This window comes from Apteryx mantelli, chromosome Z (assembly GCF_036417845.1).
Source record: "Apteryx mantelli isolate bAptMan1 chromosome Z, bAptMan1.hap1, whole genome shotgun sequence".
Taxonomy (NCBI): domain Eukaryota; kingdom Metazoa; phylum Chordata; class Aves; order Apterygiformes; family Apterygidae; genus Apteryx; species Apteryx mantelli.
This window is the reverse complement of record NC_090020.1, coordinates 25,508,416-25,532,155: the sequence shown is the minus strand read 5'-3', so window position 1 is coordinate 25,532,155 and position 23,740 is coordinate 25,508,416. Positions and strand designations below refer to the sequence as shown.

Here is a 23,740-nt window from a genome sequence, read left to right as displayed (position 1 = left end):
CAGCTCAATCTAATTTGCCTTTACGCTAGATATTTCACTACTGCAGCACTAACAACCCTACTATACAACATTTATATGGAGCAATAGACATACATGCCCTGCAGCATCATGTAATTACACAAGCTCTTCTATGAAGAGTTAAAAAATACTAAAACTTATAATCCCCACTCACTGGGAACAGCCCATATTTCTAATTCCATCTAAGTAAGAGAGATGAGCAACAGAAGTGAGCATCTGGAGGACTGAGCACTGATTAGTTTTAGATAACAAACTCATTTTGGAAGTCTTCTGTAACAGTAGTTTCTACACAGTATAATTTTTGCGAGTGATCTTCTTAAGGTGAGGTATTAACTAGTTAAAATGGGTTGACTACACACATGACAATATTAAATATTCAGATATTATTTTATAGCTCTTTGGAATCAGCTCTTCCCCCCATCTTCCACATCATCTTTAAGCTATATCGATACAGTCAGTCTTCCATTTCATTTCTCAGCTACACTGGAAGAAAACAGATCTCATCTGTCTTTTAATCAGTAAAGATGGCATCTTGTACCTAACTAAAAATTGATAAAAAACCCAAAAAACAAAAAAAATGCTTCCTTCACTTAGTTTAACTTTCCAGTAATCAGAAAAGTATCCATAACACCACTCAAAAGTCTTTTTATAGATTTCAAAACAGTATTTCCCCTACTTCAGCTAGCTATATTCTTCATTGTAGCCTTCAAGCAATTAATATATCTTAATTAATAATTCCATTACTTGAATATGTATTTCCATCATCCTGCACTTCAAACTTCTACTAAAGACAATGAGTCTGTTTAAAAAAATTTTTAAATTGAGTACAACTTATCTAACCCGTCTATATTCACACATTTTATATCACTAGTTAACACTAACCCAGGTTTGTAACTATCAGTACAAGAACACAGCCATCAGGCACTCTGGTTAAGACCACTTTCTTAGAAAAAAGGATCTATATTTCAATTTAATCACCAGTAGTACAAAGACTGCTTAATTAGACTGACCCCTTGGGAAAGCTCTTCCAAGATAACCCAAATTATTCCCTTCCTCCCCTTGCCCTACCCCAAATGAACCTAGATACAGTAATATTTTCTGCTACTCCCCAAATCTCCTAAGATATGGTTATACTCAGCAAAGGCCAAATATGAAGGCAGCATAGAAACTTCCTTTCAGTAATATGTTAGCTGAAGAAACATCAATGCCAGATGTGGAATAAAAGCCTGTTTATCCCTATATAGATAAATTATTCAAGAACACCTCATTCATGTGAAAATAGGCCCCTGCAATGTTGCCAACATGAGGAAGACGGTTAGATCCCAACTGCAGTAACTACTGAATACACAAATTAACACACCATGAAGAAGGTAAACTTCTCCTATACAAGCCAGTTTATTTCACTATTTCCTAGAGGCATCTAGGAATAGCAAAATTTCAGTTCATAGCCTTTTGAGAAACAGCATACACAGCACTGATTTAACCGCAGCTGTGTTAAACATCTTTCAAGACCTTCACTTTGACAACCTTCCCATATTCCGTGCAGATAATTTCTTGTATTCTCCCTCTACTCTGCAGCTACCGAAATGGTACAGCGTGCCTCCTCATGTGCTTTATAGCATGCGTATTAAGGGCTACCGTTTCAGTTCTGTAAAGGTTTATAGTGCAGAGGTAAGTCAGAACTTAGAGACTTGGAACCTATTTCCAGGGTAAGCTATGACTATTTATTTTATTACAGTGCAGGGAAACCACCTTAGCTACAGCGTTGGATGTCTGCATATGTCTGACAAAGGACAGGCTCCCGACAAAGTAAGATTGGGACCTGGGGGAGGAAAACATCTTCAAAACACTATAGGCATTCAATGAAAGACTGGGCTAAAAAGACCTCTTGTTTAGCTTCTCAGGGACAGATCCCAGCTGGTGATAATAAAGAGAAACATCAAAGTGCTGTAAAACTCTAAAGAACATTTTTCCAGAATCCTCTTGCAGAATCAGCGACCTGGTCTTGGGTCTAATCTGCAGCCAAAGCTAGTGTGACATGTTTAGTTCCTAAGGCACAAGTCTAAAGCCTTGAATTCCAAGTGTCAGTATACGTTGTCTTAAGCGCAGATTAAAACAAAACAAAACTACAACTACTTTAAATGAGAATATATGTATTATGATTTAGTTGCTCACTGAAGTGTTGAATCTACACTTCCAGCTTCACTCAAGCTGCAGGTCTGCTTCACCCACCATACAGCTGGACTCTTGAGAGCAAAATGAGTATGACATTTACCATGACAGCAAGCAAATGTGAGCTTCCTGTCCAGCTACTCTCTTTTCCTTGAATTTGTAATTTCATATTTGTTACACTTTAGAAATTCATCTTCTACTGAAAGCAGAAGGCATTCATATTGCCAACTTATAAGTAATTACCTATTTTTACATAACCTTAATTTCTGAATTACAACTTACAGGAACAGGAACTACTACTATTACTTTAATGGTCTTTGAGCTCAATTTCCTGTGAACATCAGAATTCCCACCAACTTCAACAAAAGCAGACATCTATGACAAACACTACAGTACATTCTTATGGGCCTCATCTGGAAATTCAGCCAACCGAAATTTAGTTCTGCTTTCTTTCTGCTATCAAGAAAACATTTTTCTGTTTGAAGAACACACTTCTCAGTATCTTCTGATCATTTTTAAAGTTTTTTTTTTTTTTTCTCCAAACACACACACAAAATACACTGCTTAGGAATCACATTCCAAATTTTCCAAAGGTAGTTTCTCACTGCAGTTGCTACCACGTCCTGGCTAATAGTTACGACGTACATTTTTCTCCTAGCTTTTGTGAGACACATCATCTCAGGTGTACTGCTAGCAGTTTTCTGCACTAGTACACTCAGAAAGGGAAACCTCATTTGAGTGAAAAGGTATTCCCGTCTTTTCATCTATCATTTTAAATATGAGGAGTAAAAAATAAACAAGTAGCAAAACAAAATGACCCTTTAAATTTCCTGGTGAGCACAGGGAGAGGTAAAGGAGAATACAAGAAACAATTATGCTTCTTTGTGTCTGGTAAGATATAAATACCCATAGACTGGTGCAGACAGATTTTGCATGCTTTTTTCTAATTTTTCTAATGAATGCATTAGGATGGCACATAAAATTCTGGAATTAATCCTGAAATCTGGTTCTCACACTTCTGTGCATTTTAGGCAAGATATTTATTAAAGACAGCCACTCATAAAGCTCTCTTTCTCTAGGAAGATATAAAATACCAGAAATGGAGCAGCTGAGTCCCTGGAAAAGCATATATAATTTCATATTAAATTCATATCAAACTTACTAAGTTAGCACCAGCCACAAATGGAGATGATCATACTAGTATCTGCCCTAAACAACTGGAAGTTTTCAACCAAAGATTGAATTCTTGACAAAGATAGCTTGTCAGAACTACTTGCAAAAATGTCACAAACAGCACTTCTAATTACAAAGCACAATTTGTAATGTCTTCCAATAAAGAGTCATCATTGTCACAATTAAACTCTTTGGTAGTCTTTGGTAGCCTTTGTCATTTCCTCTGTTACTGTGACTTTAAAGCAGCATCTTTTATGAAAATCACTTGTTGCAAATCACAATGAAAATCACTTGTTGCAAAACTCACTTTTACTAGTAAAATTTGCTCAGTCATGCTTTTTCTTGTGGTAGTAGTTGTAGAGAGCCAGTTCCTCAATTCACTAAAAAGACTAAAAAGATCCATCTGGTGATACACTTCCACCACGCCTCTTGAGGGACAGAGTCAAACTGCCAGACTTCAGCTCCAATGTAAAGCTGGAAATCATTATTATGCTGTGATGTAGAAAGGCAAGAAACTTCCAAACCAAAAATGCTCCACAATGGAAGAAATCCAACAACACTTATTCAATAATGAAAAAAATACTTTTTTTTCTAAATCCTTATCTCAAATAATCACTCCCACCCTGAAAGCATTCGTTGGATTCTATTGTTCTTCTCACCTCCCCAAGCAAACAGGGTAAACAGCATCACATTACACTCCTGCTTCCTCATATCACATTTCCTCCTTTCAAAACCTTTTTTTACCCTTAATTTCTCCTCCTTTACCAAACTCTCCCAAGGTAAGGTTCATCAATCAGACAACATGCTTTGGAGATGCAAATTCCATCAGCTTTTTAATTTATTACCTCTCTGCTACAGTGATAGACATCCACTAAGAATCATTGTCACAACATGGAAGATTAAAGAGATAACGGTTCCTGGACAAAAGGATTTTCAAAGAAATGACTAATAGGATGACCATATTCTCATGCCACAAAGTATAGAAGAGCAGTTCCAAGAGCAAAGGCACTATTGAAGCTAGCTTTCCTGCCTATTTGGGTTTTAGGGAGGTCAAGACTAGAGCTCACTTCTTCTTAGGCACTGAACAAACTTTTCTCACATACGATTTATTTATAATCTCCCTCTCGTGTGGATTTTCTGCCACCTAATATGGAATTACCATCAGTAACAGTTTTCCCAATTAGAGGTCATCTTTAATTGCCTATTTTTTCCATTAAATTTGCCGGAATCCCAGGCTACTGTCAAATTTCGCTGACACTGGTCAATGGATTTCCTTTTCCCTCTCCAGGAAAATTTGAATAGTAGGACTATTTAGAAGATTTGCAACGGAAGAGACTCAGGACACAAAAAACATCCTCTAACACACACAAAACTTGCCTGCATACATCTTGTTTCCATAGGAAATCCAAGTTAAAAATATCAGCATACTTCTGGGTGTCTCTGGGAACAGGAACTGAAGAAGGGCCCTCAGAGGGTTTTTTTGCATTAATTAAAGAAAACTCAGAAGGTAGCTGAATTTCTAACATAAAGGAAAGAGTCTGACCTAAATTGTTAGAACTTTTCAAAACTAATAATATTCCCAGACAGAAATTACATTTTAGCTTCTTTACAGAGTATTTCACTATGCTTTAACGCTGTTGGCTATGATCTGAAAGATTTAATTGACTCCATTGTGAGGTGGCTGAGCAGATTCAGAGCACACAAGAACCTGTGAGCGATGCTAGGCAGTGCACCATAAGCAGATGTAAACAAGCAAAAGGAGGTATAATTTGGTGTAGTGCACAGAGCAAAAAAGAAGGCAATACAAGAAACATCCTACAGCTTTCTCCATCATCACAAATTAATCCCTGCTCTAAAAATCTCATATCAGGATAGTCATATAGACCTTAAGTAAAAACTGAAGTAATTTATTTGACCACTTAATTATATGAAAATAAATATACAGTTCAGGTTTTTTGGTTTTTTTTGTAAGTATCCCAGACACTAGTTTGTGAAATGGATTCAATTTTTGACAGCAGAAACCATGTAGCCATCTAAGGTCACCCATATGTCCACATACCTGATATACTCAAGCAGTAAAACCTAAACATTTCAGGCCAGCATATTCTGAGAACGAAGTAAATGCTTATGTATTGCAATGGACAGGACAACCATTAGAAGTTCTGGAAAAACAATTTTTTTTACCCCCCTTCATGAATTTTCAGTTTCAGAGCTTCAGTCTGAGAATCTTAAAACTCAACAACTTCCTCAGCAATGGTTGGTTTGTTGAGATTCCTCCACAACGGTTAGTCCACTACACCTCTAAGGTATACTGCCATATGACGCTTCCAGAAGCGCTGGAGGAATCCCTCTGGAAGCACTGCCTCTTTCCAAACACCAACAGTAGAAGCTTTTTACTGCATAGGAGGCACCACTGATCTATCCTGCTAAAAATCTGGCAGCAAAAGCGTTGTATGAATTGTAAAGAGCGGTTAGGCCTGTTATCTTGGCAAGCTCCCCCCACCTCCTCTTTTTTTTTCTTTTTCCCAAGCTGATTATGGAGGTTGAAAGTGTGACTGAAAGTCAAACCCGCTGGGTGGAATTCATGAGAGAATTGTGAAGGTTCTTCTATCAGCAAGACCAACCTTTTCCAGTTTTCAATAACTAATATTAGGATACAATTTCAAACATAACAGCTTCACTGAGTTAAAAAAAGTACAGATGAGAAATTGTATAGCTTGTTGCGCCCAGCAAAAAATGAATTATTCCTAAGACATCCCTACAGCCCAGCTCATTTTGGCCAGTTTCAAGGTCCTACTAGCCTGCTAATCTTTCTAATTACTTTTTCTATTTTGCTTCAGAAGTTAGAGGGACACGCAAATTGCAAATAGTATACTAATAGTAATGAAATTCAAGTCTGAAACAAAATGAAAAAGAGCTTTTTTTTCCTGATAGTTCTGTCTTCATAGTAATGATAGGAAAGCACAAAGGCTAATTCTGAACTATACAAATGAAAGCACAAGCACAGGCATCATGAAGCTGCCAGACTGTTCACCTCCTTTAAACCATTTCAGCCATTCATATCGCCTTCACTTGCTTAGCTTAAAAACTCATACTGGTTTCTGTGTCTTGCCAGATCTTTTAGGTTCTCAGTAACTAAACTAAGTACAGTGCTACAATTCGGATGCTGTTTGATTCCTTCAAAGATCCCTGCTCTCAGGGAGACAGTACAGCATTTGAATCGAAACTAAACGAATGAAACTAAAAAAGGCAGTAATAGGGGGAACAGTCTTTTCTTAGTTTGCAAACTGAATTTGAGAATTAATTTATCAGAGGGAGTAATGTATACTTCAAAACTATACATGTTTACATTTTAATGCTTTGATTTACAGCAAGAAGTATCAGATCATCTATTTTTCTTTTTTAGCCTTCAGAAAGGAAAAGCACATAAAAGATAAAAGAACATCAGCAAATATCACCTCCATCCAAGTTTAGAAATACTTACAAAAGTTCTGTCCCGTTTGAGGAATTGCCATTAGTGCTTTAGGCTGCTCTCTGATGTGAAACAGACTAACCTACAACTATAATATGCAAGTCACAGAAACAGCCACAGAAGTATCACAAGTTACAGCTACATATTATTTTCTGTATGTACACAACAATCACATACTTTGTTTTGAAAATAACAGCTGTGATTTTTTTCAGACAGATACTTGCTTTCTACAATGGAAATAAAGCTGCTTTTTCATTAGAGGAAGCAAAGTTTACAAATTCATGGAAACACAGCACACTGTGCTCCTCTGGCAAAATACATCCCTTTCCATTTGTAATTTGTGTATTTTTGAAATTCTGCGTTTTACAGATAACTTGAAAGTCCTGTAGGAAGCATACATGCACACCAGTCCTCCTAACAACTATGGGACTTTTCCAGATCACTGGTCCTAGACTGGCAACCAGTAAGAACAAACATTTGATCCCCAACATTACTGACGTCACACTGTGTACTTTGTGGAAATTGCTAACAGGACCTCCTTTTATAAAATGAAAAGGCCTCATTAATTTCTTTTTTTTTTTTTTTTTTGGTAAGAGACTGAAAAGCACACAAAGTAGAAAGCCACATTTGTACAAGGCCAAAGGAGAATTTCTAGCTCATTCTTTTAGTTTCAAAATTGCGATTTCATGTGTCAACAAGAGTAGCTTTTAAGAGACCAGCAGTCTTTCTGTAAAGCCTACAGGAGTTAACAAATGAATAAAAAGTGTAAGATGGGGTTGTGATCTTCTTTGAAAGAAATGAGAGACGGAAATGCCTGCATGCTGTATGAAACTATACAATAGAAGAAAACAGAAGTTGCTGTGGCATTATAAGGAAGGGCAAGAGTAGAAGACATCTCATATCCAGAAGTACAGCTCAGTTCCACATGACCTGACAGTGGTCCTAATGCTGCTAACACATACCAGACATAGGACTTCAAGATAACATTACCACGCAATGCATAATGTCCAACAAATTGCTGCAGCGTGTTAGGAAAAATTGTTGGTTAGGCAAGTGAGAAAAACAGAGGGAAATTTTTTCTACATTTGACTCTGACAGTACATGGAAAACTGAATGACAAGGATCACATGACAGACAGCAATCATGATTTTTGGAGGGAAAGCCAGGCAAGCAGAAGCACTTAGATAATTGGTAGGTAAGATCCAATGGGAATGAAGTCTCACATAGGAGGAAAAGGAGCTTAAGGTAAGTGTTGCTTTCTAAAGGAAAGAGAGAGGTGCAATCAAACTCAACGTGCTTGGAGAAAGGAATTTGATTAAACCAGGATCTTAGTGACCTAAAGCTCCAGAAAGAATCATACAAAAAATGGGAAATAGGTCAAATAGCTTAGGATAAGTATAAAAAGCATAGAGTGAACATATAGGAACAAGAGAAAAAAAGCACAGAATAAGATGCAGAGAGCCACATGTGAAAACAATTAGCAAGAAAATATTCTTTTAGACAAAGGAAAAGGTACTCCATAGTACAGATATGGAGAGTCAGCCAGCAGTAATGTCTGGATTTCAAACACACAGTACACCTTTGCTCCAAAGTTCACAATAAGGGACTGGAGTTGCTTCAAATGATCAGCAGCTGTAATAAGACAAGTACTCAGGCTAGTGACACCATGGGAATTTCAAAGCAGAAGCTGAAGCACCCTGAGACATTAGAAATTGCCCCCAAGGGCTCACTTAGGATCTTCCAGAATATAACGTCTCAGAAGAAAGAGAAGGACAAGCACCATGCCCACCTTTAATATGGACGAGAACAACCTAGAAAACTGTGACAATTCAACCTAACTTCAGTTTACAAGTTGTGGGCTACAGCTTGTACGTATTCTTGCTATTGACAGATAGAAGATAAGTTGATAGGTAAGAAACACATGGATTAGATGAGAGCAAGTCCAGTCCAACAAAGCTGTTTTTCTTCATCTAGCCAGTCAGCATGTGGAATGGCTAGGGGATCTGCACTGGAGGTAGTAACGAGGCCTCAGTAAAGCTTTCAGCAACATCTCACATAGCACTCAAAAACTAGCTGGAAAAGACGGTCAAGGTGAAGCTGCTCTGAAGCATTAAGCAAGGCCTCAGCTGGAGCACTTGTGTCCAGTTTTGAATCTAGTACTTCAGGAAATACAGGGACAAGCTTGTGATCATCAAGCGGTAACAACCGCTGGAATTCAGCGGACTGGAATTCAGTCTAAATTACAAAGAAAAAAGACTGAAGAGAGATAAAGTGATTATCCTCAAATTCATAAAATGAAGGAAGGAACAATCTTGCACTCACAACCAGCAAAACAATTACTAGGATGGGAAACTTGTATGAAACATTAAGAACTTCAAAATAGTTGTAATACTCTGTTTTGACAACTTAGTCTTCTCTACTCACCCATCTTTTTCTATTTCAACAGAAGCACAACTATACTATATTTTTCTTCTAACCAACTCAAAATGTCTGGGCAAACTTTACAGCAAAAGTGCATAATGAAGAAAGATGATATAATTTGCTGAACTAGCAAGAACATTCCCAAAAAAGACTTTTTAGACACATGAGACATAGAACAGCTGCAGTCAAAAAAATTAATATGCACCAAAGCATATAGCACAATTTGTTTACCCGTTGTCCATATGTTACTGGCAATTTCTAAGTCACAATCAACTGGGAAGTATTCAGCCCGTTACGGCATGAGCCTATAATCAATCATATTAAAGTCTGTAGAAGAAAATCATGTTGCCAAAACAACAGCCTCAAAGCTAGAGTGGATTAGCATGATCTTCAAGTCATCTATGCCTTTTTCCCCCCCTGGATCCTATAACTTTTATACATACAGCCTCCACTGAACGCTAGTTAAGCTTAGCTTTTCAGCAGCCAGTTGTGATGTAGCCTTTACCTAAGAAATTTGAGTCTTTGAAATCCCACTTTTGTCTTCATTAGAGGGCCTTACCATACAGGTGTAAAAGATACTTGAATGCTGGGACAGACTGTTTTGAAGAATTGTGAACCCTAATACTGTAGATTTTTAGGACAGATTAGACAAATGTTTCAAATGTAGTTGGCCCTGTTTTGAAGGAAGGGACAAGTCTGGATACCCTGTCATGATCCCTCCTATCTTTCATAGTATCACCACATACAGCTTTTGCTGTAGACTGTGACAATTTCGGTTGATCTAAGTTGGTGCTGTTGTGATCCTGCCTTCCAGACACGCATTTGCCTCCTCTTTTGTTCCAGCACTAACACTTCTCTGACTCCAGAAGAACTCATCCAAGCAATTAAATTGGAATAAAAAAAATAACCTACCAAAAATTAATCATAATGGAACTGCTTATAAATGCAACCATAGTTTCTTTATGGACTACCCTGACATCAAGCAGAAATATGGAAGAGGATGAAGAAGGTGATGCAACATGTCAGAACTTTGGTCCATACTGAACAAGAGATCCTTTGTCTCAGTTGTTTCAATCCCTTACATCTCTCCTACAACCTCATAGTTGTGAGTGCACTTGTGACCAAACTGGGGAGGAATACTGAGAAACACACACACACAAGAATTACTCTCACTCCCAAATAGGCTGGGCAAGAGCACCAGAAGTAAGCTCAAAATTAAATTTAGGGAAAAGATCTTTAGAAACAGATGTTGAAGGTTAGGCTCCCAAACGTATATTTAAGCAGTGACTTGTCTTTCAGGTGCTTAGCCTACCTGAAAAATCAGGTCACTCAGGAATGGATATAGAAGACTGATGTAAGCACCAAATTTGAAAGTCATGTCTAAATTCAGGTGAGAGACTCTTTAATGAGGGTAGTATATTGAATAAAAGTTATTATGACTAATTTTTTTTAAAAAGAGATATTTTTCCTCAGGAAAGTTAAGACTGCAATTAGTAGAAGCTTTCCTTGATCCCACCACTTCAGTCAGAATTTAACAGAAAGTTGGCTTTATTCTTGGAAAATAGTAACAAACTCTTGCGCCATTCTCAGCAGAGAACAAATCCTACATCAATAAAATCCTTTGACTAGATTAGCAAGTCTTGGTTTCCCATAGAGCAAAGCTGCTCAAAGACCTTTCCTAATACACGCACATATAAAGTCATAGAAAGGGAGAGGCTTATCCAATTTTATGAAATGGTTCATAAAGTAAAAAAGCTACAGTCCTCCTTGTTCAAATGACTCCTCTAAAATGTTTCTTTTTAAACTACAGAGAAAACTTCAAGGAGGGAAAAATGATTTCAGAATCTGCATCAGACAAGAATGATTTAAAAACAAGAACAGTTAAGGAAAGATCTGCTCAGCATGTAAGGAAATAGCTGCTATTTTTCATGGCTGCTGTCTAGTTACCATAGAACAAAGGCAGCAAATTTTCAGCTACTGGAGTCAAACTACAGCATGAACTACACCAGAATGACTGCTAATATTTTAAAAATTTATGCCATTCTCTATGTAGCTGCTTTAAATGTAAAGGATACTACTGTATTTAGCAGGAACTGTACACTTTGGTTCTCTCTGAGTCAGACTTACGTGGGCAGATCAGAACAAGCAACTGACTACTTTTTTTCCCTGGTGGCAGTTAGACAATGCACTGAGTTTAATTCTTGTCTGAAATTACAAATAAACTTGTAATGTACTTTAAGAAGCAGTTATGCATCAGGGTACATATGCATCCTACTGACATTAAGAAACATGAGGTATACACTGGGAAAAAATATGTAAGCAGCTATTTTAAGGTACAGAAACCTAGACACAGAATTTTTAATGGTGATAAAAAAATGTTTATTTGAAAATAACTTTTAAGTCTTTTAAAACCACTTGATATACTGGAATTGCTTTCCAACAGGCTTTCACTTGCCAAACCAAATTAAAAAACCTGTCCCTGAACATTTGTGGCAGGAAAAAAGTAAAATGAAGTTATTATTAAATATTTTTGCCAATTCCCAACCTCCCCACTGATTTTCAGATGCAGCTCATACTCTGTAGCATTGCACCAGTACTAACATTCCTGTATGCAGATAACTCAAATTCATAAACAATATGTAAAAAATACCACCACTTTCTTCTCCCCCCCAAAGATCTTTGCAAGTGGCTAGCTGGCCATTCTTTGCAGCCTACCAGGAAATGCTACTGGAAGATTCAAAACCATAGGTTGTCACTGCTATCAAAGGATACATCTGCACATAAATCACTTTTAAGTATTACATGGAAGATAGTGAACATAATGAGTGAACATAATGAGTGGGACTTATCACAAAAAGGTGACTTCTCCTGCAGCCACAAGTGCAAGCAGTGGGTGAGCACTCTGCAGGAGGACATGCCGCCTGGCACTGCTGGATCTTCAGCAGGACAGATCAGAACCTGTCAGCTTTTCCAAAGGAAAATGACTGCGAGTTTTCCTGCAAACAAAAGAGGTCCCCAGCTGCTTAAGAGGTCTGGATGAGAATCTGTTCACTCTACACAGAAGCCCTCTGAAAGACTATCTGCATCTCTCAATGCATCTTTATGACTAGGTTAGAAAGGGCATGCAGCATTATCTGTAACTCAGTTAGTGATCCCCACCACAGTTTTCAAAGGTAAAAATACAATTTTCAGCATTTAGGAAGAGAAAATTTGTTCATCACACTAACAGAACTCAGTCCATTTCTGCTTAATGCACTCCCTTTTCATGAATCATTAGCTAAAAAGAGAACACCACCCCAACAAGGTAAAATATAGACACTGGCTATGAATTGACTCATTTATAGTTTCCATAAACCAATGTTAAAAAAAAGATGAATTAAGTGTAGAGGTTCTTCATAGGAACAGAGGGCTCTTAAGATTTAAAGTACATGATACTCCACTTTCTGATAGGCCTTACCCTACATGGATCAGCAACAATGTCTAATTACATAACCATATCTTTTTCAGCACAGTATTGAACTGGCTATTGAATTGTTCGTCATTTTTTTAGTCCAAGAAGATATAAATATGCATGATGAACAGCATGCGTGCATTAAATGTATTTATATAAGATTGCCTTTCAATAGTTGCAGTTAGCAGTGTGCTCTTATTATCTTATAAACCCCTCATTTTTGTGTCCTCTACCAGGAAGAAGCCTGATGATTAGTTATGTAAGTGAAAAGGAATACTCATTAATATTTTGGACTGGCTAGCTATGCTTTACTTTACAGCAAATAAAAAAAATGGACTTGAGTTTGCTTGTAGTATGATCCCATTATAAGAGCATTATTGAATAGTACTGCAGCCCTGAACTAGTTCCTAAAGACCAGAAAAAATAAGAATGAACCAACTACCCTATTTTATTACCCTTTCTCACCACTTTAGCAACAAGTATGGACCCCCAAAAAGGCAGAAATGGCCCCTATGGTCTCCTCATTGCAGAAGCAGGGGCGGTAGAAGGTATAAAAATTGTGGTGGTGGTGGGGACAGTTCTCTTGCAGAGCACAGAATTATCTCAATGTGTGTAAGAAAAGGCAACTAGGTTAAGGAAATGATTGGCCAAGACTTTGGCTGAAGTGCTCTGCCCAGTGCGTGTGCTGGGGAGTGGAAGACAGGGAGAGGGAGAGAGCGAGATGTTGTAGGATGCCTCACAAGGCCAGACTGAAGGTGCTGCACCATGCAAAACCAGCTGCTGCTCATCAGCAATGACTGGCACTGGTCCTGCACAAAAGCCAGGAAAATGGGGACACTAGTCCCATATCCCCTCATAGCAAATGGCTTTCAGCAGAAAGCACCGGTTTAGAAACGTAGCACCAAGGTTGCACCTCAGTTGAAGAAGGAGTTGCTGTGTCCATGCTAAGGGAGGCTATACAGGACAAAGACACAGAGCCTTAACCCAGCAGCTGATGGCAACCACTGGTACCCTCAGGGGTGAAGCACAGTTTGGGAAGGAGTTCCCTCCGAACCGCTGCGTTTGCAGTGGCACAGGTACTCCATGTCACAAACACAGCTTCTGAGAGCTGATGGAGGAGGAATCCTTCAAGGGGTTGTAAAAGTGCGTGACAGCTACCTTACACCGGGAGGGCGTCCACCCTTCTGTGCTCGGAAAGCAACCACGCCTATGGAAACCCTGCCCTCTGTGTTAGCCTTCACTTGCTCATTTCCTTTGCTGTGTTTATGCGCTCACAGCAGGATGCAAAGTAAAACTAGCTGAGGAGCGGACTTGGTTTCACTTTGAAGTCCTCCAAGCACAGAAGAGACAGGAAGGGGTGTGAACACTGAAGCAAGTGAAGCCAGAGAGCAACCTGGGACAAGGAAAAAGAAAACCAGGAAAGCAGGGCAGGGGCAGACTTGGCAAGAGACTGTGGCCTGCTGAACTTCAAGGAAAGGAAGAATGGGAAGGAAAGAGATGGATGAAGGAGAAGGGGGCCAAAGGAGAAGGAAAACATGTGGCAGTGAAGAGAAAAATACGGATGGGAAATGCTCCCTCCTTTGATCTATTAGAAAAAAGACATGCTGTGCCATTAACTTTTAATAGGAAATAATGATACTCAAAGTTGCTATATGTCTGACAGCATACAGTTTTGTTGTAGGGAAGAGTGCAATGAAAACAAAATCTGATTTTTATCCCCAGGATGACGCAAGTATTTTTGTGCCAATAAGCAGAAAGGTCAGTCCACAGTAAAGCACAGATATGTATACATATGTATGTCACAAAAAAGGCTTCAGATACTCAATCCTACCTCATTTGACTGTTGTCAGGTGATTACTACCTGTATAAAATGACTTAATGTCTTTGCCAGGATTAAGGAGGTGGAATAAGACAAACCAACCAACCCCAATGCTCAGCAGATTTTAGCCGCAGGGGCAACCTCTCTGACTTGCTCCTGAGCTGCAGAAAGGCTGTGAGAAGCATTATCTGCAGAGGACCACTGGAGAGGCCTGCGCAGAAAGTCAGAACCGGCTCCTGCAGAGGCCCGTTGTGGGTCAGCAGACCCCAGCAGCACACAATACCGAATCACTTCTGCGTGCATCCAGCTACTGCAGGAAAAAAGGACCGGCCCTCCTTGGCTGCATTGCATTCAGGGATTTGTGACTAGCTATTGTTAGGTGCACTATGAATTACACAGAGAAATTTAGCTTTCACATTCAGTGAAATACCTGTGTGAGACATGATGTTTATGAGCCTTAACAGTGCACACTGGTACACAACTTTGTGCTGCCAAACTCTTAAATAGGATTTTTACATACATCTCATAATGGGCACAGTACCATTATGAAAAATGGTTGCAGTTTTGAAAATGGTTGCAATTCTAAACAGCCAAAACAGAAAAATCAAGATCCTACAAGCCTCTTGAAAAGTTATGACTCTATTAACTCACGACCTTTTCAAGGCCTGATCTTCTTTCAATAGGCACTTGAGTACCACTGGCTTGAAGATAACCACTTTATCCCTTCTTACTGCCACTTCTTTAAAAAAAATAAATAAAAATCTGTGAGTCACTGCAAAGATCAAAGCATCTCACTGAGGAACACATCAAGTAGAGGAATATTTGCAGATAGATCAATCTAAGCTATTACCTGCACGAATAATTTTGGCTAAGCCATAAGCAATCATACAAAGAATTCTGATACCAGGAAAACAGAGTAGAAGGAAAGAACAGTTCTATAGATTAATAAACAGATGTAACTTGCAAAAAGCAAACAATTATATTGAAGAATTCAGCAAGATTTTAGGTACTTCTTCTAAAGCCATTAAACAAAGTATTGCAATGGTTTTAAGGAGCTTACCTTCTACATTATTCAAACAGCAGTATGTTAGGATTTTAAAACTGTTCCTGTCTCTTAATATTATTGCTCTGTTTTGCAATACGTACTCAACGTATTGTGTCAACATTTGGAAACATCATCCTTCATTGTTATTGCAAATATATGGGTCTTGAACTAGAGAGGTTGGTAAATCATGTTTTAAAAGCCTGTCAAACAACTAAAGTTGTATTACTGTTCACATTTGTGATGGTCTTCCAAATGCTGCCTTAACAGGTAAAACAGAGAGAAATGAAAGTCTAAGTGCATGCTATTCTGTAGCGGAAAATAACATTTGCATGCAGGAAAGAGCTTGCACGTTCTCTGAGAGTGATAATTTGGTTCAAAAGGAACCTTTGAGCTAAAGGAAGCTGTCAAAGGAGTGAGATGAGAAACTGACCTGCTTGAACCAGTATTTGTTTTGCAAAATCCTGTGTTACACCACACTTATGAAAAAAAAGACAAGTGTTTCAGCCCCTTTCCTATCTCTGTTAGGACAGGCCAAAACTAGCCTCACAAAGATGAGAAGCACAACCACAATAAACCAGAAAAAGACTCAAAAAAATTGAAGTTACCTCTGCAATGTGCTTTTGATAACATAAAATTTTTATCATAGACATCTAGGCATGTCACACACTCCTTTTCCTCTAACACTATGCTATGCAAATCCGATCACAGATTAAAGAGAACAGAGAACAGAAGGGTTGTATGCATAGTATTTTTCTAACTCACATAGAAGTTTAACTACAGATAGAAATACATGATATCACTATTGCAATATACCTACATTTACATCGCATGGCCACATTTTCCTTCTTCATTTTAAGAAATGCTTTCTTGTGCAAATTTTATTATACCAGTTTATTGCTGCTGCAGGAGCGCACCTCTTGCATTTTTGCAGAGACCTCACTTACACTCTGCTCTGCTGCAAGGCCCCAGCTGTGAATCACCACATTCAACATGACGTGCTTGAAGCCTGTGTTCCTCCATCCCACAGGAAAGGATGCCATGTAGAAGCCTGAATTTCTCTCACAGTGTTTCATCCTGGATATGATCGCATAACTTCTAGCGATAAGTATATCATTCATCAGGCTTGTTCCTTCATAAGCCCATGGATATTGTTAAAAGGTGATATTTCAGAGTGCTCTTTCCTATTCAAAAAAGATTCAGACTAACTTACCATTTCAGCTGAGCCCCACTCCTACTAGACAATTTCTAACTTGAAGATGACTGATGACCCACGTTTAAGGCAATAGTCTCAAAATTCCACCACTAGACTGTATTAATGCTCTGGTTTAGTTTGAAACACATTCATTTTAGTTCCCCCCTGCCCCTTTTGCAGCTAACTTATGATTCTTACCAGACAAACCTGTATTTGATAATTATGGAAAAAAAGATAGAACACAACTTTGTCCCTGCCCCCTCCAACACTGTGGGCCAAATGAAATTCTTTAACATTTCTGAACTTCAAGATAGTTCATAAATTCATTCCGACTAAGCTTTTTGTAGAAGGCACCATTTTATCAATGTCAGATGTGAGATATGAGACCAAGAACTGCCTTTGCAGCTCATTAAATCAATGCCATGTTGATTGGCTTGGATGCTGCAGTATGCATGATCTTCTATCAGCAAGTTTCACCACTACATTCTTACACTCCAACTTTGTTGCTGTGTACTTGTCCAAATATAGCTTCCTCCTATCTCTTGGCACTGTACCACATTATTTCCATGGGCCTGTAATATTTGCAAAAATGCAATGATAACACCAAGACTGACCGAGGTGAATGAACAGCCAGTGCCCATTCCCTTGAGATGTTTTTCTGGACAAAGTTTAGAAAACACGTAGGAACAAGGTTAAGTATCACAAGAGGTGGCTCAAAAATAAGGTGTGCAATCTTTCAAGTCATTTCTGAAGAAATGTGTCTCCCCTCACTTCCTGCATTAGCCTTAGTTTGGATTACTTCACCTAGACACATTGTTTGCATGTGAGAAATCACAAAATGAGACAAACAAAGGTAAGGGAGCCAGCAATTTTATCCACATTTTACTCATAAGACTATGAGAGTAAAATTATTCCTATGCTTAACCGTTTGCAGATTCAGGCACTGTGTTAAAAAAATGTATTTTTTTAAAAAGTCATAAAGTGAACAAAGATGTCATCTTTACCACAGCAGTTGCAGAAGCATCCTCATAGAATAGGAACAGCAAGACTTAACAAGGAAAAAACAAAAAAGAAACCCACAGTTCAAAGCTGTCTAAAAGGAAACATGCATACTTTCATTAGTTGTAAGGGTAAAGACTGGCTTACATATGAAACCTCCATTTACTGAGAAATTCTCAAATGTTATGCTGCCATCAACACTCAAATCTTCAGATAAGAAGCAGGTTCATCTCTTATGGGAAAAAATTCTGTATTTTAGTCAGAGAGAACCAATAACCAGAACACACAGGACAAACAGATAACTCCGACCATGAAAGCACAGATTGTCCAAAACCATATTTCTGTTGCAGACTTTAGCATGCCAGTGCTTTTGCCACTTTTCTTTTTCCTCACCTCAGAAAAGGAAATTATGTCCTAGCCACAGAGCTGCAAGGATGAGCTGTTATTTTAAAGATTTTAAAATAACATTATTACTGCTATTGCCTATTCTGATTTTGCTTTGGGAGTAGTGCCACACTGCCAAAATTTGAGTGCATTGCAAACAGTTTGAAGTCACTGAATTCACTCACAGGGCAGCAGATGTAGCCACCTTGTTCTGGACTGGACTTTGGCAGAGCTGTGATTTCACTCCTTGCAGACTCCTGTGAACAATTGTGTAATATGGCATGGATTCAAAAATAATACCAGAAACCATTTTTTCCCCCTACTGTATGTTTGTCAACTCTGCTGGTAAGCTTGAGAATAAATGCCTTATTAGTCATCCCCTCCCCCCTGCCTGTTCTGAGTTTTCAGATATCCCCTTCTGCCCTATCAATTCTTAGGATGTGAGGTTCAGCTGGGTTAGCGCCGCTCCTCATGCAGTAGGCCACAGCAGATGTAGATGGAGAGCAGCACGCTGACTTTCAAGTTATGGAGTTTAAAAGGTGAGTGCTACAGAAGAGAAGCTTTATTTATTTTGTATATGCATAAAGGATCAAATGCATATTAAATGCATTGCTTTCTTCTAAGTGAAAAAAAGCATGCATTAAATACAGGATACAATTCATCTAGTTTCCCATTTTAAGGAGTTCTGCAATAGGCCTGAACTTGAAGTCAACTCAAAAGAGTGAGACAAGTAATTGAAGAGTCCTACAATGTTCAAATTATCTCCTTATTTCTAACATAATTTTGACTGGGCATGAGCCTCAGCAACCAAAGTTTAAGGAGATGCTTGTAAATACCTTCACCCTCCAGAGAGATCAAGCCACTTTGAATGTTTTTCAGAATAAATTTTGCTAAACATGTACTTTTAATTTGATTTTACTTGACCCTAGTGACAGCAAAGAAACTGCATCTCATGTGGAACAGGACTTTTAACCTTTAGTTGTAAGTGTGATTTTAAAATTCATTCAGATTTAAGACTCATTTAGATCTTAGAATGAGCTGTAATAAAAATATTCACCTAAAAAATCCATTTCAGGAAAGAAGAAAGGTTATAGTTTATGGCATAAAAAAATGCTTAAATTCACAAAAAATAGTGTGTGTGTGTGTGTGTGTGGGGGGGAACAACACTAACAACCTGGCAATTAGAATCAGGCCTAAATTGTAAATATGGGGAGAAAATAGTTCTCAAGTTTCCTTTACAATAAAAAGTAATGTTACAATACCATTTTGTAGCTAACTATAGACTGCCTTGAACAACAGTAAGAATACTTGCGTTTCATCAAGATGCCCATTAAAAAGAAAGATGCAAAGTTTGACATTGTGAACTTTCCACAGGCTTCTGTTATTTCTTCTCTCCATATATCATTTTGCTGGTACATACATAGATACATCTCTGTTTAATTTCTTTCACTAATAATTATGAACATAGTTAAATACCACCAAATCAATGTTTTATAGTCTGACTGACAAAATTCAGACTTCATGATGCCACTAAAAAGTTACTTTTATATGATTACATATACATTAAAAATATACTTCCTTGTATAATTAACCTTTTTCCCTGACAATTCAAGCCTAGTACAGGAGCCAGATCACCAAGGACTCTGTAAAATGTCACGCCACACAAGTATATTATGCAAGTCTCAAGAAAATAAGGAAAACTTGAAGGAATACACAAGACAAGAGAAGGAGGTCCATTGTTCTAGGTGCTCAGGGAGGTAGATATAGAGCAGGCAGGGGCCTCGCGGACGCAACCTCCTACAGAGCAGAAGAGTCATGGAAACCACACGGGGTCCCGAAAAGGGATCGGAAAAATGGAATCTCTTTTTTCCACCCATTTTAATCAGATACTCTCTCTCCTCCACAAAGATGTCCCAGTGCTAAAACTCATTATTATCAGACCATTTGCATGAGTGAGCAAACTGTTTGGAACAGCTTATTTACCGGGAAAAACAAAACAAAACCAACCCAAAACATAGCCCTGTAGACTGCATCTGTAATACACTGTAGGTCCAGACAGGACTAACCTGTACCACTTTTTACAAGAGAGGGCCAGCAGTAAGTGTATAAGAAAATTAAACTGACAAAAGAAGCTCTATTTCTTACAATCTTGTAAGAAAACAGTGTATTTTGACAGTTTTAACTACACTTATTCTAATGATTTCAGGAGTTAAATACGCTGCCTGCAACAGTATCAAGGAACAAGGATCTTTTTTTCCCCCCGATTTCATATATCACTGCTCACTGACAGAATCCTACGCATACCAGATAAATATCTATTTGCAGTCTGTCTGCGTTGGGGGCTGGATGAAGAGGGGGAGGGTTAGAGAGGAGTGGGATGAAAGCAAGCTTTACTGAAAATAAAGCATCTTGTCATTCTAGGTAACAGTTCTCCTCAGCCTTACAGTTTGCTTCAGCTTTTCCTTAAACTGATACACTGCCTAACTTTGCAGGTAAGGCAAAGAGAAACTGCCAGTCTTCTCCAGCATACTGGGCAATACCATTTTCAGATCAGAGCAACAAACAAGCTTATTGCTTCAACTCCTTTGCTGGTAGGAGGGAGGGGGCAGGCAGACTTTATAAGAACACAGAAAAACCACCCACGTATCCATACATCAATTCAGGAACTAGAAGTATCCCACTTCAGAAAAGTTGTGGCTGGTAAAGCAACATGGACTTGATGTAGAATATGAACGTCTGGTAAATTTTCACCACCCAAAGAGAAGACCCAAGATTAGACTCCCTGACAGGGAGTCACCTTCTGCTTTCTAAACTTATATGAAAAAGAAATCTTCATCACATGTCAGCAGGAAACATGTTGCTCTAGGTTTTCGCAAACAGGAGTGCAGCAGCTTCTAGCCCTTCTCCTGGTCACCTACCAAAGGTAGTATGAATAGGTAGCACAAATAGGTAGCACAGTTATGCATGTGTGCAAATGTTATAAGGGGGTATACTACTTTTTCTCCATGGTTTACACTTGACTAGAAAGACAGCAGGGAAATATTTCCCATCTTAACTCTTTCTGCCCCAGCACTAACTCTTTTGGCTTAAACGCCAATGTTTGCAAGTGCCTAGGGTACACTTTTGCCTAGATTACTTGATAGCTGAGAACACACCACAAGAGAATACATATTAGTTTCCTGGTAGCACAGCAAAGCTCTGCTTAGTGGTTCAACAGTTGGACTTGAGACAGCATTTTTGATTCCAGTACCTTGGTTGCACAAGGAATACGCAAGAGCTCCAACTAACTAGCTGCTCACAGCAAGCTCTCGCTTCTGTTTTAGCTTCAAGATCCTACACACCATACCAAATATCCTCCAGATTTCCTTCTAGTAGTGGGACAAGTAGCAAGAGACGGTGACCCCTGTGAACGACGCCTATAGCTAAGACCTAAGCAACCTGTAAAGTTTCCACATGCAAAACTACTAAATCATGTAAAACTCATTCAAATGTTTACATGGTCAGAATAAGGTTGGAAAGAATACCATCCAGCTTAACCATCCTCTCGTTTCAAAAGAAAATATCACTTGAAGTGACTTCTTCAACAGCCCTTCTTTCTTCACCAGTACACAGTTCAAGACAGAAAAAAATATACCAAAAGCATTCACAAACTTACCGTCATCACTTCCATTTCACTAGAAAAACTCTTGACTGTGATTCCTCTAAGGATGATGCTATTTAGAGCAGACTTTTGAAAACACAGGAAAACAGTACATGCTTTTTATCTTAGTAAAAGTACACAGTTAAACGATATGTAGGCATATTAGCCTGAAAGGAAACACACAAAGCATAAACCCTACCTGACCCCAGAAAGGCCTTTCAGAAGTAAGCTGAAAAATTTTTTTTTATACATGCATAAATAAGTTACACATACATATTTATATATATGTATACTTCAATATGCTGTGTATATGGAAATATAAATATGTACAAATATACTTGTGTGTATATTTATGTTTGTATAATATGTATATATATATACACAGATGCACACACACATGCAGGGTTATACAATACAAACACTAATATTAAAATGAGAAATTACAAAACATCCTCAACAGAACATAACATCAGAAAATAATTTCTTCCCATATAACTCCTTCATACTAAGGAGATTGATTCTTTTATTGAAAAGTTATTGTTTAAATATTAGCATGCTCTTCATACATCAGGAAACTATCATTGTTTTGTTACGTAAAAAATACAAGAACACATTCTTACAATCTTTGAAAAACAAAGAACAAAGAAACTGATTGCATTTGTAAAAATCATGTTATATAATATGAATCATAAATTAGTGAATAACAAGGTTGTCTCTCCAACATCATAACTGATATTGGAATTCTGTGGCTTTTTGTAAGAAGGAACTGGTATAAACTTAGTTTTACGCTATATTTTAATTCATCTATAATTTTATTGTGTGGCACTGCAACACAGTACTAAAACTAAATTACCTCTGTCTTTTCAAACCTCCAAATCTTTAGCATAGCAACTAAAGAGACAAGTGACTTTGTGCTGCATTTGTATAATGCATTGTTTACCTGAACTTGGTATTGATGACTGGCATTCTTACACTGTATTCCTGTACAAAAGGAAAATTTTCTGTTCTATCTTTGCAAGAATGCAGAGGGTCTTGCCCATGGTAGAATTATCACGCCTCCTTTGTGCGTGGTAGGAAAGTTTCGTTCTCTAGATAGGGGTCACTTCCTCCAGGAAATGAAGATCTTGTCAAAAAGAGGTATGGGAGATGCTGTGCTAATCACATTCACAGAGCATGTCCAAATCAATTCTATTTTGGCTGAGCAGAACTGGGAATTTCTCTGTCCAGTGAAACCCAGATTTCTGGAAATACAGTTTGCCTCTGTACACAGGTTTATACAGAAGACCTCATTAATAATCTTTTGCATCAACTTAGTGGAATGCAACATGGTGGAGGGTATTTAATCTCATACATAACATGAAAGTGAAGCAAAAAATGGTACCACCTGTATAGTATCCCATGCATATATATTCCTATGAAAAGGTTTGAATGCTTAGACTTAAAGCAATTTAGAGGAGCAAAACACCATGTGTCATATATGTAACACTATAGTTACCACTGCAACAGCTATGGGGCTTGAAGATGTTATGGTGAACACTGAGCAGAACTGGTACAGAGGGCCTCCAGTGGCCAACCTCAAAAACTGTCAGGAAGCACAAATGATCCCCCCTAAAATCCATTAGAGGAAATTCTAATGACATAAAGCACATTAAAGAAGGATCACTAACCTCAGCAGTGACTAGTCAAGGTCAGAAAGAACAGGGAAGAGGAGGGTCTTCCAAGACGGGGTTCAAGTGTTTTGGCTACTTTATCCCACATTCAAATGAGAAGGACCTTGGACAGGGCAACATCACTTTCTATGCTGTCTCTGGTGAGACACCTAGCAGAGGAGAACAGGACAAGATTGCCATTGGTTACTTTCTCATCCTAAATCATCAGCAGGGGAGGACCCTGAAGCAGCTGCGACAGGAGAAGCTGGAAACCTGGTGGCAGTACTTGCAACATCAGGAATGTC

At 38.3% G+C, this 23,740-nt stretch overlaps 1 protein-coding gene across 3 annotated transcripts in view; it reads right to left on the bottom strand.

Moving 5' to 3' along the window:
- Positions 1-23,523, bottom strand: part of PIP5K1B (phosphatidylinositol-4-phosphate 5-kinase type 1 beta) — a 98,543-nt gene extending 75,020 nt beyond the window's left edge. For all 3 annotated transcript variants that reach the window (XM_067315352.1, XM_067315350.1, XM_067315353.1), the window contains exon 1: positions 23,454-23,523. The gene's annotated coding sequence lies outside the window, so the exon portion shown is untranslated. The remainder of the gene's footprint in view (positions 1-23,453) is intronic.
- Between the last annotated feature and the right edge of the window lie 217 nt (positions 23,524-23,740).